The sequence below is a fragment of the Staurois parvus genome, unplaced genomic scaffold (genome assembly GCF_062004578.1).
Source record: "Staurois parvus isolate SC_StPar_1 unplaced genomic scaffold, SC_StPar_1.0 ptg001162l, whole genome shotgun sequence".
Lineage (NCBI taxonomy): Eukaryota > Metazoa > Chordata > Amphibia > Anura > Ranidae > Staurois > Staurois parvus.
The window spans coordinates 616557-633802 of NW_028318958.1; the positions used below are offsets into that span (position 1 = coordinate 616557).

A 17246-nucleotide genomic window follows, 5' to 3' on the forward strand; every position below is an offset into this window, starting at 1 on the left:
GGCGCTGGCTTTGGTACACAGAGACCATGTACTGAGCTGATCGAATCGGCTCAGTTCCTTGTGGCATGCTAATGTTACATGGCTGATCCCTCCTCATCTTCTGACAACAAAGAATCCTAGTAATTTGTGGATGGCAAATTAAAGTGTAACTAAAGCTAAAACGTTATTTTTGTTTTCGATAGAGTGGAGAGGGATTAGACCCTCTGTCTGTTTTCATTGCTGCCTGTGTCCCTGTTCGGGAGATTCACCCTGTCTGTTTGTCCCATTTACGATTATCATGGAAAGTGAAAATAAAATCCTACATTTTGGGTTGTCCCCAGAAAAGTAATAGAGGGGAAATCTTCCAATGGGGACACTAGTTCTGGTGACCTGGGAGGGCCCCCAGGAATTCCCTTAATTTGCAGGGATTTCCTCTCATTTCCTGTTTGGCTATGGGACAGGAAGTGAAGGGAAATTTCCCCAAGGTGACACAGTTGGCAAAAAAAAAAAATCTGACGGGGTTATAATCTTCCCTTACTCTATCCAAAATGAATACGTTTTGTCTTTACTTCTACTTTAATGAATGGATCAGTAGCAGAAGCTGCAGATCCAATCATTCATTTCCACTGACTGTGAGATTGTTTGTTTGTTTTTTAAAGCGGTAGTAAACCGCCAAAAAAATTCTGAAAAAATTTCCCCTGCAAAATAATAGCATAATGTACTAATATGCATTGCATACTCATACATTATGAAAGACTTACCTTAGAATGAAGCCCTCCAGCAGTGCGGTGTCACAGGGCTTCCATCTTTACCCGGTCTTCCTTCTGTGTTTGCGGGATTGGCCAAGCCGCGATGACGTCACTCCCATGCATGTAGCCCTGATGACATCACTCCCATGCATGCTTCCAGGAGTCATAGCCGTGGCACGGCTCACTCAATGGATGGTACGCCATTTATTGAGAGCACAGCTTGCAAGCGCCAGTGACGTTACCGGCTGTTACTACAGTAAATATCTCCTAAACAGTGCACAGTTAGAGCTCATGTACACTGCAGCTGATAAACTCAGGTTTAGGATCTGTTCAGCAGTTTTTTCAGCAGCCCCTGAACTCTCCCTAATGTTTTCCTATGTGTCCATGTACACATCGTCGTTTACAGGCAGTTGAGTTTACAGTTGTTTTTTTGAGAGAAGAAAACTTGCGTTCAGGAGATTTTATCAGTCTTTCAAACGCAAAATGCTTGTAAATACGTGTAAACGTAGCTAAACGCGTTTATAGGCGTTTGCAAATTTTTTTTAACTCTTCCATTTCCAGATGCTGTCCAGAGCCTTTTTTCATCATGGAAAATGCATGCAAAGCACTTTCTTGGTACTCAAATGGACCTGGTACACCATACTTTGAGGTTTTGCATGAAAAAAACATGTTAGACACTGCTGCAATAATTTCTGCACAGAAATGAGCTGGAACACATCCAAACACCAAAAAAAAAAAAAAAGATAGCTAATCTCAACAAGTACTGCTCCCTCTGCTTCTGCTCTCTCTATTTCTCTCAAAATGTCTGAAATAGTTTATTTTTTAATAATTTTCAGTGCATTCTGGGCATTTTAGAAGGTCTGCTGAGGTTATCTTAAAAAAAATGCTTCTAAACGCAAACGCGCATAAACGCAGTTAAACAGACGGTTTTTGACCTATGTTTTCTAGCAGTCAGTTTCCATCGTTGAGAACTGTCCCGTGTACATGGGGCCTTAGGAGATATCTACTGTACCCACGGGTGAGCCTTGCTTTAGGCTTCCCTATAGGTACAAATAAAGAAGGTAGGCTTTACTAGCACTTTAACCTTTTCACCGAGGCCCCCCCCCACCTCCATATCTTTTACACATCTCATCTCCAGCCTGTCTGTGTATTAGGACTGTACATTAACCCTTCACCTCCCTTATCCTGCACGTTACCCCCCTCATCCTGCACGTTACCCCCCTCGTCCTGCACGTTACCCCCCTCAAAGCCAGCATGCTTTTCATTTTAACAAAATGTGGCAAACAATGAGATCACTTTGGGGTGTCCAATTTACAAAAGGGGTCATTTTGAGGGTTTTTGTACTGCCCTGATATTTTTATAACAGAGTAAGAGACTTTTTGTTAACATTTTTGGTGTTTTTTGTCCTTTTATATAGTAAAGAACTAAAAATAAACAATGGTTATTCAATACCAAAAATAAAGCTCTGTCTGGGTAATTGTCCATAAAACTATCACAGTACTGAGAACTGGCCTGGTAAAGTAGGGGTGTTACAGTCTAGCAATCAAGCGATTAACCCTTTCCCGTCACTTTAACAGGGCCTGTATGCTCAGGGGCCAGGAAGGATCTGTTATCATGTGACTACTGTGATTGGCTGTCATAGTGGTCACATGATCAGGAACCAAGTGTACAATCCAAACGCACACGTTCCTGCGTTAAAATGGCTGTGTGTATAAGTGGGGGCTGCAGCGACTGTCGGCTGGAACCAAACAGAATCAGCCAGGGAGAATGTCACCAGCACACCGAGGATCACCAATATGGGTCCAAAAGTTTTAATGAACGATCAAATAGTTACAGCAAGGCAACGTTTCAGAGTCTCACAGGACCCCTTCCCCTGGTCACATGCCTGATGAAGGGGTCCTGCGAGACTCCGAAACGTTGCCTTGCTGTAACTATGTGATCGTTAATTAAAACTTATGATCAGGAGCCAGTCCAACCTGCTATCAATCCTTAGCGAGGACTGAGAGCTGTCTTTGACAGCTCAGTCTCAGCTTTGAGTGCGCTCTCAGCACAGAAACATCGGCTGTGTAGTGAGGCATATATGTGTCATGTGATCTTTAAAGCCCACCCTTTTGCTGCTACACATTCATGTTATGCTGGCGGCAACAGGTTACAGTGGAACTAAAGTCTCTCAATCAATTTGAACTATTTTTATTCCTTTACACTACTATCATTAGTAAATAGGTAGGAAGGTGTATTATAGTTACTTGTTGGAAACTTTTTTTCTTCAGTTGCTTCCCGGAATCTGGAATAGGCCAAAATGTTGTCATATATTCCAGGAGTCTTCAGGAGTATTTTTTCAGCCAAGTACACCCTCCTGTTTGCATGCCTTAGCTAAGGGCAGATGGATTCCAAGAAGATGCTACATGAAAAAAAAAAAGTCAGCATCTACAAAAACTGTAGCTGCTGACTTTTAAAAAACAGCTACTTGCCTGTCTCTCGGTCCCGTGATGTGTTCCCTGCAGCTTGTTTCACCGGCCGTCCTGTATTCCAGGAGGCGGCATCTTCAGTGTAGGCACCCGGCTGTGACAGCTTGCGGCTTCTAAACCGGGTACCCACTGCGCATGCACGAGTAGCGCTGCGCTTCCTGAATGGTCCTGTAGTCTTCTGGGACCTGTCACGTGTTCCAAAAGACTACAGGGAGGGGGGAAGACACCTTCCGTTTCCGATCGCCTATTCCTCCCACTGACACCAAGGATGGGGCGCTATTCCTCCCACTGACACCAAGGATGGGGCGCTATTCCTCCCACTGACACCAAGGATGGGGCGCTATTCCTCCCACTGACACCAAGGATGGGGCGCTATTCCTCCCACTGACACCAAGGATGGGGCGCTATTCCTCCCACTGACACCAAGAATGGGGCGCTATTCCTCCCACTGACACCAAGAATGGGGCGCTATTCCTCCCACTGACACCAAGAATGGGGCGCTATTCCTCCCACTGACACCAAGAATGGGGCGCTATTCCTCCCACTGACACCAAGGATGGGGTGCTATTCCTCCCACTGACACCAAGGATGGGGCGCTATTCCTCCCACTGACACCAAGGATGGGGTGCTATTCCTCCTACTGACACCAAGGATGGGGTGCTATTCCTCCCACTGACACCAAGGATGGGACAGTATTCCTCCCACTGACACCAAGGATGAAGCTCTATTCCTCCCACTGACACCAAGGATGGGGCGCTATTCCTCCCACTGACACCAAGGATGGGGCGCCATTCCTCCCACTGACACCAAGGATGGGGCGCCATTCCTCCCACTGACACTAAGGATGGGGCGCCATTCCTCCCACTGACACCAAGGATGGGGCGCCATTCCTCCCACTGACACCAAGGATGGGGCGCCATTCCTCCCACTGACACCAAGGATGGGGCGCCATTCCTCCCACTGACACCTATGATGGGGCGCCATTCCTCCCACTGACACCAAGGATGGGGCGCCATTCCTCCCACTGACACCAAGGATGGGGCGCCATTCCTCCCACTGACACCAAGGATGGAGCGCCATTCCTCCCACTGACACCAAGGATGGAACACTATTGCTCCCACTGACATTGATGTAATTTTTTTTTTTTTACTCCTACTAACCGCCAAGTCTATGGCTTCATTTGCTCCCACTGATGCCAGGGCATTTTTACTTTGCCTGGCCACAGTCTGGCCTCCTCTAAAGTCTGAAGGGCATTAAACTGACCCTTTGTTTTGAAAGTTTGGAGACCCCCTGCTTGATACTAAAAGGTGTCCCCCTTTGTCCTCCCAGAAAGGTGGGAGGTATGTTGGTGCCTCTTTTGTTTTCACTGCCAGATTCACTTTCAATATTTAATCTGAGACAATCCTATTTAAACAAAGAGATTCCAAACAATAGAATCTTTACTATTCAGAGGGGAACTGAAAATGACAGACAATCTCATCTCATACTATCCTGGTAGAAAAAAAATACACAAAAAAATTGTTCAGGCATAATCCCGACCTTAATATACTCAAAGTAAATTGAAAATTTCAAAACCCACCTTCGAAGATTAGAGACGGCGGAAATTTTAGATCATTTCATGGGGTTTTACCATCCGCTGAACTGCTACCTGGGCTTTTTTAGGTTGCAAATTGGAGGCCCCCAGTTGTGATTTCCCCTCCAGGCAATCAGACAGAGCAGCAGGAGAGCCGCACACATGGGACAATCTCCCACAAGCTAGAGCTGCCTGGTGTGACTAAATACCAAAAGGCCAGTTAAACAGATAAAAAAAAAGGAAGGAGGCACAGAGGAATGAAAGAGGAAAAAAAAAAAAAAAAAAGCTCCCATAACACGCCCACATTGGCCTGTCTCATCTTCACATGAAACTTAGTGCTCCCCTCCCAGTGCTGCCAGCCAGCACAAGCACTGAGTTGTGAAAGCTGTTTCATTTGTGTGCAGCATGTGGACGGGGACAGCCAGGGAATCACGCACACAGCCAAACAATGGGTGAGTTTGCCTTTTTTTTGTTTTTGTTTTACTTTTTTGCTCTGATGTTTATTTTGCTGCTGGTTCTTGATCATCTCTTGTTGCTCTTTTATCATTCATAATACAGAGTTGTTTTTTTTTTGTTTTGTGTTTGTTTTAGGGTTCTGAATTGCAAAAGTTCTTTGTGGTTTGACATTTTGTAGATGGTATCGGTGTGTTGATCGCTCTGTTAACTTTTTGACAATACCTTTTTTGTACAATTTTAAATTCTCCTAAGAAGTTTATTTCGTAGCTTGTTCTGATTTCAACGAACGGGCTGACTTTTTGTCCCTGGAAATGTCCCTGGCTTTGAAAGTTGATTGGCTTCACAATAAAATGGCTTTTTATTTTTTGTTTTTATTATCTAAAATTCTGATTCTACCTTTTTTGTAGGAAGAGGGGGATACACTTTTTTTTTTTTTCTTTTAAAATAATTCTCTGTAAAGTTTATTTGATAGGTATCAGTTTTGCTCTGATTTTCAAAGGACAGGCTGACTTTCAGTCATTTGTCTCTGGAAATGTCCCTGGCTTTGAACAATGATCCATGTCACCATAAAATTCCTTTTTATGTTTTTACTATCTAAAATCCTGATACCTTTTTTGTGTATACATTATTTTTATTGTTATTTATATTTTTTACAAAGGTGTGTGTTTTTGCTTTTTTGTTTTGTTTTTTTTTTTCACAGTGGTTTGCTTTGGTTTCATCAACAAGCTGACTTTGTCATTTGTCCCTGGCTTTGATTGTTGATCAGCGCAGCAAGAAAATTCCTTTTTTGTTTTTATAAACTGAAGTTATGAGGATATCTTCTATACAATTTGTTTAACTTGAAATGATCAGATTTCAAGGAATGGTTACTTTCCCTGGAAGTGTCTTTGGCTTTTAATGTTGCTCACCATCACAATATGATTGCTTTTAAATTGCTTCACCATCCCAATAAAATTGCTCCTTTTTAAATTTCTTAACAAGGAATATTGAACATTTTAAGATGTCCTAGATTGCTGCTGTCCTGGGGGGGGGGGGGGATTATATATGATTTGTTATTATCTGTACGCAAAAACCTTTTATCCTTTAATGGAGATGGAGATCAAATGCTAGGATGTATTTAAGGACCCCATGTAATCCGGTTTAGTTATTTCATGAGCTGGTGGTTTGCCACAGTTTGTGTGTGTGAGCGCAGTTTTTGTTTTTTTTTCCCCAAAAAACTAAGGCTGATGTCAGACGGGCAACCCTGCCACTAGAGATCCTGCCACTGGCGGTTTGTTGTAATTGGCATCGGCAGGATCGCTAAGCAGCTGCCTGACTGTCCTCGTGGAATCGCTGCCTCTGTAGCTGAAGCAGCAAGATGTCGCGAATGCTTCAGATGTAGTGATCAAGATTCAGCAAAGACAGAGTGACGTGTTGCTGCATCTGGCTATAGATGGAGTGATGACTTAGGGACAGACAGGCAGCCTTTTTGGGGCCTCTTCACACTAGCGGTTGGGGGGCGATAAAACCCCACAGTTCAACAGCTGTTTTACTGCCCCTTACCTGCTCCCACTTTAGCTGCAGTGGCTGAGGGTGTACACACGCCGTGGTTTTGATGCCTTTCTTCATGGCCGCAGCAGGGATTATACCCCTTGTCTCATCCAAATGAATGGGGCTGCTCTGCAAGCACTGCGCTACTGCAGGGACCAAGGGGTTAAAGCAGGTGGTGAGAAGGTGATACAACGTGCTCAGCATCAAAAACCTCTGAAAAGTAATCGGAGTGAATCGCTTTTCAGAGGAGTGGCAGAAGGCCTTTAGAGAGCCTGCCACTGGCTTTTTGTCTCTAGTGGCAGAATCGCTCAGCTGGCATCAGCCTAAAGCAGTGGTCCGAATGCGGCCCTTTGCTTGCTGCTATCCGGCCCTTGGGGTACTATTCCTTCCACTGATACCAACAAGGAGGCACCATTTCTTCCACTGGCACCAACTATGAGGCATTTTTACTTCCACTGACACCAATGATGGGGCACAATTCCTCCCACTGTTATAAACAATTAGGTACTATTCCTCCAACTCATCCCAGTGATGGGGCACGGTCCCTCCCACTGCCGCCTGGGATGGGGCACGGTCCCTCCCACTGCCGCCTGGGATGGGGCACGGTCCCTCCCACTGCCGCCTGGGATGGGGCACGGTCCCTCCCACTGCCGCCTGGGATGGGGCACGGTTCCTCCCACTGCCGCCTGGGATGGGGCGCTGTTCCTGCCACTGCCGCCTGGGATGGGGCGCTGTTCCTGCCACTGCCACCTGGGATGGGGCGCTGTTCCTGCCACTGCCACCTGGGATGGGGCGCTGTTCCTGCCACTGCCGCCTGGGATGGGGCGCTGTTCCTGCCACTGCCACCTGGGATGGGGCACTGTTCCTCCTTCCACTGACTACAAGCACTGTCATTATTTTTTTATTACTCCTACTGACCCTGGGACATTTTCTACTCCCACTGACCACTCCAGCTCTCCTAAAGTCTGAAGGACAGTAAACCGGTCCTTTGTTTAGAAGTTAGGAGACCCCTGACCTAAAGCTTAGTGTCCAAACTGATTCTGGAATAATTTATGCTTTAGGTGTTACACTCTCGTGTTGTCTGTATAAATTATTGGGTTGCATTGTTGGAAAATTATTTGATGCTATTGGTTATTTCTTGTTTTCACATTGTCAATAAATGCCAATGATCGATATATATGGGAACATGCAGGCAATGTGAACACGGCAGACTTTGCATGTTCTCATTTGGAATTCAGTGGGTACTTTTGAAGAGGAACCATTCCAATCCTTTCACAGTATTCCATCTGAAGTTGCACGTTGGATAGAGAAGTTGTTGTGGCATTGTTTGACCTGCGATTGTCGCATGACATGCAGGTATTTGGAATAGCAGCAAGCTGTTTATAGCTAGCGTTTGTACTTTTTTAGTTTAGAAATGCAATACTTTTTGAATGCACAGATGTGAACTGCATGCGTCATTATGATGTAGTTCAATATAGGTGGGTTGTTCTGTGCTGCTAGGTGGGTTGGGGAACCATTCAAAATGATTTTGTAACGTTTCAGTGTGAATGGGGCGATTCTGACTATCAAAGTTTGTTGCAAGGATTTGGATTGCCCCTTTAACAGCAATGTCAGAAAACTGAGGGTATGCACATGTTGCGATGCTTTGCATTTGCAGCCACAGCAGAAATGATACTCCCTGGTGCTTTCAGCGGGCTGACCACGAATGCTCTGCAACACCCTACATTCACATGCAATGCATGTGTTTGCTGCACACTAGTGTGGTGATCAAGGGGTTAAAGCAAATGGTGAGGAGATAATACAGAGCTCCTCACCGCCTCTGAACTCTGAAATGCTTGCTGAAGAGCAATCCAAATGCAGAGCGCTGTTCAGAGAGCACCACACATGGGAAGGAGTCCGAAGACTGGCCATAGATTATGCAATTTTCTTTCCTTTAACCATGGGGTGAAGGAAAGGTGTTCAAATTCCTCCATCAACACAGGCAGTGTTGATGGGGGAATCCCTCCTGCTGCACTATTGTATTCTGGCAGTGGGAGGTTTCCCCACTGCCAGAACACAATGATCACTGCTGGCGGCGAAAGCCACCTTCACAGTGGGTTCACACTAGGCGGCGCATGTAATTCGCACAGGAATCGCACCTTATTCCTGTGCGAATTACATCCAATGTCTGCGCGGTTCGATTTGAGCCATACACTTTGTATGAGTCAAATCGCATCCACACTAAAAAGGTGCAGGGGTGTTTTTTTTTTTTTACCTGCACTAGAATTGCATTGTATGGGTCTGCATACCCATGCAATGCGGTGCAGGAAACACACAGGATTCACAGTATTTCCCTCGCTGCATCAGTGTGACCCCGCTCTCAAGCAGCCTATTTGGTGCTGCAGGCTGACAGCATCCTTGCACAGTTGTACCGGCTCCAATGTTGGATTGAAATGGCTTACTTTGATTTTACTGCACACTGAGCTTCACACAATGTGCATTAGAAGCTGCAACAAGTCAGAGCCTATATATATATATATATATATATATATATATATATATATATATATATATATATATATATATATATATATATATATATATATATATATAATTGTCATCGCATGGGTGTTCGACTTCTAGCAGTCGCATCGCATTTTGCAAGCTGATTCAAGGTGTCATTAATTTTATTATTGACACCCACACCAGATCACGTGAATGCGATGCGGGAAACGCACTGGATTTGCAGCGTCTTCTGCACCGCAATGGTATGAACCTGGGCTCAGTGATTGTACAAAAACAGGCTGGCTATACTGTTGATGGATCAACCTCCGTACAACCAGCCTGCCCATAGATGGATCGAAATTCAGGCGGTTCCTGCTGAACCAGCTGAATTTTGATTAGTCTATGGCCAGCTTAAGAGACCGAATCTGGTGCTTGTGACGTTATTACTACGTTCAGCCTGCAAATGAAGACTTCTGTTCTGTGCGGGTTTGATAGAAGAAAGAATGACTATTGTAAATATGTGAACATGTAGCAGTCTAAGATCCCATTTATGACTCTGCGTTGTGGTAACGCATATTAAATGTGTTGCGGTGTCATTGGTTTTGAAAAGCACCCCAACACACTAGGGCAACGCACATGCTTATCAGCATGCTGTAGCACATGTCGGCATACTAAAGTACTCTAGACCTCAGATGCATTTCTTGCACACAGATACCAGATCATAAAGTGTTACTAAACCCCGGACCCTGCATGCACTGTATCTGGTCTCCCCGGACCCTGCATGCACTGTATCTGGTCTCCCCGGACCCTGCATGCACTGTATCTGGTCTCCCCGGACCCTGCATGCACTGTATCTGGTCTCCCCGGACCCTGCATGCACTGTATCTGGTCTCCCCGGACCCTGCATGCACTGTATCTGGTCTCCCCGGACCCTGCATTCACTATATCTGGTCTCCCACAGTGCACACAACACGGAAGTGCAATTACTTTAGTAAATGTAAACTGCTAAATACCTTTTCCCATCAGCAGTTAGAGCAGTCTTGTGACTTCTATCAGTTTCCAGCCGAGCACTGGTTAAAGCGTGTAGGAGAAGTTTTCATTCTGCTCTAGAAGGATGCAGACCTCCTGACCTCTGTCTGAACAGTGCTGATTGGCCCTGTGCTGCTCACATTCCCTCTCTCAAGAAAGGAAAAAAAAAAAAAACTCTCTAGCAATACACACCAAACTGAACATGTGCAGAGGGACTCTACACAATGTTTTATCAGGAGATAAGAGGGGGACACTGAAAGAAGGGGAGGATCCGAGTAGTCAGGATCAAAGGATCAAACAGCGGTTTAACGCAATGCAGAGGATTAACCCCTTAGGTTCCACAGTGAGTGTAACAAGCATGCTTTACTGCATATACAGACTGATTTTACTGTTGTGGGTTCAGTAACACTTTAATCTGTGTTTCTTCTATGAATGAATAGTAGAGTTTGAGGTTTGGAAATTGCTGGTGCGTGGTCATCTGATTTTGTTGTATAGAAGTGCTTGTTGGCAAACCAGCTAGATGAGCACCTGGCTAAAGCTCGCCATAGATGATTAATTTTTTTTTTTTTGTATTCAGCCAGTGGGCTGAATGGGGGGATAAAATGGACAGATTCTGCCATCTACACCTGTGGTTGTCAACTTATGAGCTAAAGGAGGGCCTCAAATGTGGCCCCTGACATTACCAAAGGGCCACACCTATTCAATATATGTAATCTTTGAGAGCAGGGCCATGAATAAGGGGGTATCACCAGTCCTCCTGTATGGGACCCAGGCCAGCATGGGGCCCAGGCAGCTGGGTGAATTGGATGTTGGCAGGGAGGGTGATCAGCATGGCGGGCGGGGGCAATTACTGGAATCATTCCCCTGTATGACTCTTTTTTTTTTTCCCACCCAACAACCCCACCGGCTTTAAGCTGCTGCAGGGAGAGCCATACAGGGGATTTGTTAGCTCCCGCCACACCGATCACCCTCCCTGTGTACCATACATTTCCTCCTGCTGCCAACTGCCCCTTTGTGTGCCCCCACTCCTACAGTGCTGCCAGATTCCCTCTTGTCTTTTCCACCGGCAGGCACACAATAGGATCCTTCACGGTGAGAATGGTCCAGGAAATAAGTCACATCTACCATCCCCTTCGTTTCCTGAATGAACACAATGAGTGCCCGGTATCGACCACTCACTGTGTTCATTCATAAGCTGAACTGTTTGAGGGTCCCTGTCAGGTTGGCTGTGTAGAGCCCCGTGGCTTCTAACCGCAGCTCTGCTTGAGAGGACTGTCAGAACCTGCAGATCTAATAGAGGAAATGAGAGTCAGAGGAAATGGGAGTCAGAGAGTGTGGACAGGATACATTGTGGGCTGGGGATATGTTGCAGAAGACAATACGAAGCTGGGAACATGGTGCAGGAGGCTAATAGAGATCAATGTTCCCACTACAGACTGGTGAGGTCCAGTGGCTGCACATCATATACCAAACACACATGTCTGGCACTAGGGATACACAAAACAAGCTGTATGGAGGAATAGCCAACCGGCTCCCCTGCCCCGGGCCCTAGCTGGGACATTGTATTCTGATGGCAGGATTCGGAGCAGCCAGGATACACTGAGGAGCGGCTGCAGCTGCTGATCGCCAAAAGTTTTTCAACTTTCTCAGTCAATAGAAGTCGATCTAAAGCTGGCCATACAGTATACAATTTTCTTCGATTTCCTTTAGATTTACCTTTTTAACTATGTAGTGCAACACTGATTGCATACAAATTGAAAGTGTTTTGACCTCATCTTATATAGTTTTGGTAAATCTAAAGGAAAATTGTGTAATGTTTGGCAGCCTGAGGCCTGGTTTACACCAGTGCAGTTTGTGTTTGATCTATTTCTGCAGAGCTATTTGCAGTGCCTTTTGCTTATTTGCACATGTGCTTTTGACGTGTTATTTTCATGCATTTTGCGTTTATGGTTTTTTTTTTGGGGGGGGGGCAACATGTTGCTGGGAAGATTAACCTTTTCATGCCGAGTGTATGCAAATATGCTGCCTCTTAGCGGCTGGGCCTTGACGCCAAGCAGCCGCCTATTTCCGCACCATTTGCAAACAAACGTGCTGAAAGCGTGAGGCCTGTACGCTCCCAGCACGTGTTAGCGTCCCACGGAGAGGTCCCAATCTCTCTTTGTGATCGGGACCTTTTTGACTGCCTTGACAGCCAATCACAGTGGTCACATGACCCTAAACACCGCCCCGCCTCCCGGCGTCAGAAACCCCTTAAAGGACTGGGAGGCGTCGGCACGAAGGGGTTAAACGTAAAATGCATCACACTGTATATACTGTATTGAAGTCTATTGAACCAAAAATGCGTTTGAAAAAAGTCCCTGACCCTTTCTAAAAAGGCAGCGGCTTAAAAATGCATAGATGTGAATGTGCCCCATAGGACACCATGTTAAATGGATTGCTACATGCGATCACATGCCTGATGAAGGAGTCCTGCTCTTTGAAACGTTGCACTTTCCTTTTGTTATGTGTTTTTTGCAATACAAGCCTTTTGGACCACTTTTGGAGATCCTTGGTGTGAAGGTGAATCTGCATTTATCCTGGGGGGACAATCTGCTGTCTTCAACGCATTACATGCACCACGATATTAATCAGTGGTACGTCCGAGTTTTGGGATTTTGATTATTTTCAATGGGCTGGCTTAACACATTGCACATTAACGCGGCAGGAATGTAAATGGCCCTTCATTTTTCTAAACTTTGGGAAACCAGTTTGTCAGCTTCTGTTGAGTTCTATGACACAGCGCAGTCCTTCTCTGCTGATCTGTCTGTGGAAAGATCACCGAGCCACCGGGCAGAGTTTGGGTTGATCACAACTGCTAAACGTTTTCTCATTTGTAGCAGCTTTCACAATATACTTCTGTTACTGATGGCTTGTCCTATTCTGGTGCCTGTGAGTGGTTGGAGGTGACCCCTCCAGGGTCTCTACATACTCTTCCTCTTGTCTTTGTTTGGAATGTTCTTCCCATCCCCCTCTTTGCTCTGTGGTGGTTTCTGCTTGCCTTTCACACTATAGTGCCATCACCGGTATTGTCAGCCATTGAATGCTGGGATCCATGCTTGGGAGGACAACTTTTTATTAGGCAACTGAAATCCCTTACCATTCAGTGACACATCGGCCTAAGGGTTTGGATATTTGTTTAACTTCCTCTTTTACATGACACTTGCTGGTGGAGCAACATCAAAAAATTCACAAGACCTTTCCAAAGGAGCTTACAGTCTAATGTCCGCGCCATACGCAGTTCCTGAACACTGCAGTTTGGTGGAAACCAGTTTATTTATTTATTGGTGGAAACCAGTTAACTTGCTGCTTTGTTTTTGCATTATGGGAAGAACATACAACCATGGGGAAGCCATTTAGGGCTTGTTCACATTTGATTTGGTCTCTGAAGAGCGATCAGCATTTGGATCACTCTTTAGAGAGTGTTTGACAGGCATTCAGGAGCCATTGTATCACCATCTGCAGTACTCCTTGAACCATGCACTAGCATACTGTAACTGTGTGCATTGCATGTGGTTGAAGGGTGCTTGATGAGAGGCCCCTCTCAGTTGAATGGGTTGTGCTTTACCCATCCAAGGTGACAAGGGGTGTCATTTCTAGCATGGCATGTGTATACTCCTGGCTTGGGGGGGGCAGGTTAAAAATGTGGTTCAACTGTAGGGTTTTACTGCCCCTCAACTGCAAGTGTAAATCCCTATTAGATTCCCCCTTACATCGGGGTTCCCGTCAGTGTGTCCCCATCCCCTTTACATCTGGATCCCTCCTTACATTGAGTTATCCTTCAAAGACCCCTCTTACATCTGGGTCCCCATCAGAATTCCCCCCCCCTCTCTTCATGAGAAGTATGAATCCCTATTAGAGTCTCCCTTACATCTAGGTCCCTATCTGTGTACCTAATTCCCACCCCCCCCCCCCCTTCCCTAACATCAAGTACTCCATCAGGGTCCCCAGAAGAGTCCTCACTTACATCGTTTCCCTTTAGAGTCCCCCTTATATCAGACGTGAATAACATAGCCTCTTATGACTCTACTCAGTGCACATTGGGGGATACCTGTTTGGGAATAAGGGGAGCATTAGTGCCCCCTCGTTGGTGTCAGTGGGAGCAATAGTGCCCCCTCGTTGGTGTCAGTGGGAGCAATAGTGCCCCCTCGTTGGTGTCAGTGGGAGCAATAGTGCCCCGTCGTTGGTGTCAGTGGGAGCAATAGTGCCCCGTCGTTGGTGTCAGTGGGAGCAATAGTGCCCCGTCGTTGGTGTCAGGGGGAGCAATAGTGCCCCGTCGTTGGTGTCAGGGGGAGCAATGGTGCCCCGTCGTCGGTGTCAGGGGGAGCAATGGTGCCCCGTCGTCGGTGTCAGGGGGAGCAATGGTGCCCCGTCGTCGGTGTCAGGGGGAGCAATGGTGCCCCGTCGTCGGTGTCAGGGGGAGCAATGGTGCCCCGTCGTCGGTGTCAGGGGGAGCAATGGTGCCCCGTCGTCGGTGTCAGGGGGAGCAATGGTGCCCCGTCGTCGGTGTCAGGGGGAGCAATGGTGCCCCGTCGTCGGTGCCAGTGGTAGGAATGGTGCCCCGTCGTCGGTGTCAGGGGGGAGCAATGGTGCCCCAAGGGCTGGATAAAAACAAGCAGAGGGCCACATCCGGCTGCAGTTTGGAGACCACTGGCCTACACCTATAGCAAGGGCATTATCCAACTTTAGTTCAAAGCAGCACAGTTTGTTTTTATCCACAGGCACACCTTACCTGCATTGGCTGTGTTTTTGGTAAAGGTGAACTAACCATTTAAAACTTAAAGGATAAGTTCACCTTTTTAGACAAAAATTATAAAGGCACTTTTTTTTTTTTTTTTTTTTTTTGCAGATAAAAAATGTGCCTTTTATTATTTTTGTCTACAGGAGCCTGGGAAGCAATGTACCAGTGACCAGGAGATCACTGATGCCATGCAGGTCTCCTGTAGACCTGTCAGAATATCTGCTTGCTGTACGGGATGTATGATCAAGGAGATATACTGAAGTACGGGATGTACAAGCCGATATACTGATAGGAAGCTTCAATGAACTTCCACAGCGCCATGACAGTTCATTGAAAACTACAAGCCCACAGCCGCTAAGGCTGCCAGGACTTGCAGTTCATTAATTCACAGAAATCCCTGAATGAATGATGCGGCCGTGTGGGAGCAGAGCCCAAATTTGACAGTACAGAGAGAAGTCTCCTCATACTGTCAGAGGGAGGTGGGGGGCGGCTGGGGGCTATGGGAACATGTTACATGTTCCACCCTAAAAATGGATGGCATGTATAACATGTTCCCAAAGGTGAATTTTATCCTTTAAATTGGATACCTTACACAGACCAAAATACAAACGCCCAGCGAGGTGGGTGACATTAATCCATAAGGATTAACCACGCTGAGCAAAGAAATGGGAGGGAGGGCGGGCAAGAGGAAAAGTCCAGATAAGTCGGGGGTAGCTGTTGAAGCTAGCCATACTTGACTAGTTAAATTCTCTGTTCAGGTTAAACCGCAGGGATGGAGGAATCTCTACTGCTGGATTTTTTTAATGGCTACATCTGATAGGAGTCACTCTTTGGGGATCTTCCAGAGATTAATTGAGAAAGCATTGGTAGGTTGATCTCTTGCCTAGTTCTTTCCATTGTCTCTGACATTTTAGGGTTTCTAGATTATTATTATTGTTATTATTATACAGGATTTATATGGCGCCAACAGTTTGCGCAGCGCTTTACAAACTGAAAGTAGACATTACAGTTACAATACAATTTGGTACAAGAGGAAACCGAGGGAACTGCTCATTAGCGTTTACAATATAGGAGGAAGGGTAGAGTGATACAAGAGGTAATAGCTGTAGGGGATGAGCTGATGGAGGAAATAAAAGGCAGTTTACCAGTTAGAAGCAGGATAGACTTCTTTAAAGAGAGGTTTTCAGGGATCATCGAAAGGTTTATAGATTAGGGGATAGCCCGACAGATTGGGGTAGGTAGTTCCATAGGATGGGAGAAGCTCAGGAGAAGTCCTGGACGTGAGCATGGGAGGAGGTGACATGGGAACTAGAGAGCAGAAGGTCTTGAGAGGACCGAAGAGAGCGGTTTGGTTGATGTTTTGAGACCAGGTTGGTGATGTAGCTGGAGGCAGAGTTGTGGATGGCTTTGTAAGTTGTTGTTGTTGTTGTTTAGTATTTTGAATTTTATTCGTGAAGAGATGATGAACCCACTCGGTCTTGGTTTTTCCTGATATTGATAAACAAACTGTCATTGTTTACTCGCTGTTCTTGGAATGCTGTGGCGTGTTAAAACATCGTCACACTCGCACAATTGTAGCAATTTGAATGAGCTATTGAGGAAAACATTCTGTGAAATAGTCACGACTTGGAAAATATACTCATTGATGTAGATCATTATTGAGATTATAGTGCTGACATTCTGACAGTTCAGGAGAGCTCACAGCAGTCCATCTATGGCTGGGGAAGATCACTGATTCTAAAGGTAGTCACCTGGCCTTGTGTTCTCCTTCAGTTGGCAGTTGAGCTGACACTCAGATCTGTTTGATGGTTTGTAAATAAAGGATTGGCTGTTCCATTGATCCCTTTTTCATCGGATTCCTGACACTTGACATTCAACCTTAAGTACATGTTAGGTGGCCTTCTAAATACAAAATAGCACAAAACAGGGGGACAGTTGATATCCAGGTCTGTTGTGCAGAATCTTCCTAAAACGTCAGTGTTAGACGTTCTAGCTGCCCACCCTCCTTCACCGGTGTGTTCTACCATGTACCTCCATCATGGAAGGAGGCTGGGTTCTGGCTGTGTACCAGTCCAGGCCAGCATCGTCTGACCACGCACTGTCCATTATGATTTGTTAAAAGGTTTCCCTTGTCTGGCCAGTATTTACACCAGCCTTTTTCTACCTTTTTCTACAAAGAGGAACCCTTGAAATATTGTTCC

The 17246-nt window shown here is 45.8% G+C and overlaps 1 protein-coding gene across 2 annotated transcripts in view; it reads left to right on the forward strand.

Moving 5' to 3' along the window:
- Positions 1–17246, forward strand: part of TIAM1 (TIAM Rac1 associated GEF 1) — a 575726-nt gene that overhangs the window by 252873 nt on the left and 305607 nt on the right. Inside the window, exon 1 of one of the 2 annotated variants that reach the window (XM_089659508.1) lies at positions 5109–5221. The exons of the other annotated variant lie outside the window; for it this stretch is intronic. The gene's annotated coding sequence lies outside the window, so the exon portion shown is untranslated. Of the gene's footprint in view, positions 1–5108; positions 5222–17246 lie in introns of those variants that run through there. 2 annotated transcript variants of the gene reach the window in all.